This window comes from Gymnoscopelus braueri (assembly GCF_963280865.1).
Source record: "Gymnoscopelus braueri genome assembly, chromosome: 5".
Lineage (NCBI taxonomy): Eukaryota > Metazoa > Chordata > Actinopteri > Myctophiformes > Myctophidae > Gymnoscopelus > Gymnoscopelus braueri.
Window position 1 is genome coordinate 58259688 of NC_137606.1, and position 2500 is coordinate 58262187.

Consider the following 2500-nt stretch of genomic DNA (forward strand, 5'->3'; position numbering starts at 1 on the left):
TCAGACTGAGTCCTTTAGTTCAGGGTCACCGGATAAAGATGATTCATTTATAATAAAGATGATTAATTTATAATCCACTTTTATCCCAACAACCATTTCCCTTGTGAAGACCATGACAGGGTCCCCCCCCCCCCCACACACACACACACACACACACACACACACACACACACACACACACACACACACACACACACACACACACACACACACACACACACACACACACACACACACACACACACACACACACACACACACACACACACACACACACACACAGTACACACAGTATGTGTGTTTGGCACCAGGCCTGGAATTGTTATTTTAGTCACTTGACTTGGGAAGTAAAAGAAAAAGAACACGTTGCGTAGGCGATGCGTCCAATAACCAGGCATAAGGTTTAGTTTGGGGGACGTTCCATTACAGGCTGAACCGACCGGTCAAGTAAAACTATAGTAATGTTGCCGGAATGGTGCATGTGAACATAAAACAAACATGGGCAAATTCTCCTTCTACAGCACAGCCACCAAGGTATGGAATAGTCTAACCCCATCCCTCAAAAAATGCAGTTCGCTGGGCCCATTCAAAACAGCCCTAAAAACTCATCTTTCTGGAGGCCTAAAGAGGAGCTAGTACCAGTTTCCCTGTAGACAGACGACCCCCCCCCCCTCCTCTTTTTTGTACATATTTTTTATTTCCTCATGCTTTTTTTGTATATAATTTTTATTTTTCCATGCTCCCCCCCCTTTTTTTGTACATATTTTTTTTTATTTTGTCATGCTTTTTTTTTGGTACATAGTGGTATTTTTTCTGTATTATCTGTATTTTCATGTTGATTTTTGAACTGTTTGGTTGCTACTATATATGTCTATGAAATTAATTCAAGGACCCCAACGGAAACAAGTCCGCAAGGACTTTTTTGGCCGGACCTTTTAGACAAAAGCATTATAAATGTAACTGTGTTGTTTTACATTCTTTTGCCTAATAAAAATGTCAATCAATCAATCAATGCGTGTGGTGCGTAATGCATGGTGCATGTGCTGCATGGTGCAAGGTAAAAGGAGCATGCTATATGGTGCAGTCTGCAGTCTGCAGGCTGCAGGCTGCAGGCTGCAGGCTGCAGTCTGCAGGCTGCATGGGCCATTCTGCAGCCTGCAGACTGAATGCACACAGTCGGCCTCAGGCTGGGTCAGTCCACTTTCAATCAATTGAGTTTTTTTTTACCGGCGGCCCCTCCCTCTTTGGACTAATCCACATGTTGGCTCAGAGGAAGGCTTCAACCCAGCCTGGGCTTCATGCCAGAGACACAGTGTGGGGCTTAACTCTAATGAAGACACACATCTACGTGTGCTTTGAGATCTACTGTGACGTCTTTGTAGATCTACGCGTCGACGGTGATCGACCGGTTGGTTCCCACTGACTTGAGTTGCTCTGTACTTGGAGCGTTCTTTTTCAAATCGACACACAAATCTCTTTTGGCAAAAAATAGCCGATCTACAAGCTCACGTTGTGAGCTTGTAGATCTGGGGTTCAAGTGGTTAATTAAATGTTATGTTCAATCTGTCCTGTAATGGAAGAAGTTTTCATGGTGACATAAACACTATCTTTAAGGGGAAAGATTGTCATGTTTACGTATCGTTAATATGACATCAATGTAAATATTTATATAGTTATATATATATAGCTATATATATATATATATATATATAGTTATTAGTGTTTGTGCGTGTGTCTGTGCGTGTGTCCGTGTCCATCTGTGTGTCCGTGTCCGTGTGTGTGTGTGTGTGTGTGTGTGTGTGTGTGTGTGTGTGTGTGTGTGTGTGTGTGTGTGTGTGTGTGTGTGTGTGTGTGCGCGTGTGCGCGTGTGTGTGTGTGTGTGTGTGTGTGTGTGTGTGTGTGTGTGCTGTATGCAGGCAGTTAATAGCCTGGTAACTGGAAACTGTGATTGCCCGATTGTGAGAATGAGAGAGAGAGAGACATACAGACAGACAGACAGACAGACAGACAGACAGACAGACAGACAGACAGACAGACAGACAGACAGACAGACAGACAGACAGACAGACATGTGAACATGCGGCATGGAGCCATGGCTCTCATACCTGTCTGTCTGTCTGTCTGTCTGTCTGTCTGTCTGTCTGTCTGTCTGTCTGTCTGTCTGTCTGTCTATCTGTGTTAATTGGGGGGCGTAAAACAACATGTATTTCCTGTCCAGTTCAGTGAAGGAGACAAACCTCATTTGTGCATCGAAAATATAAAATAATTAGCAGATCTACAAGCTCTCGACGTGTTGCACCACGATGTGTTGTCAGCTTGTGACTCCAGCGCATTCGAGTAGGACTTTAATAGTCGTTCATTTATACATATTGGTGTGAAAATAGAAAAGCTGTCATTAAGAAACCAAATATAAATGAGGCTTAAATAAAGACAATAACCTTCCTGTATTTATGAACTCTGTCTGTCTGTCTGTCTGTCTGTCTGTCTGTCTGTCTGTCTG

At 43.3% G+C, this 2500-nt stretch overlaps 1 protein-coding gene across 1 annotated transcript in view; it reads right to left on the bottom strand.

Moving 5' to 3' along the window:
* The window catches only part of lrrc75a (leucine rich repeat containing 75A), a gene marked incomplete at both ends in the record, with an annotated part of 23117 nt that overhangs the window by 15454 nt on the left and 5163 nt on the right, over positions 1-2500 (bottom strand).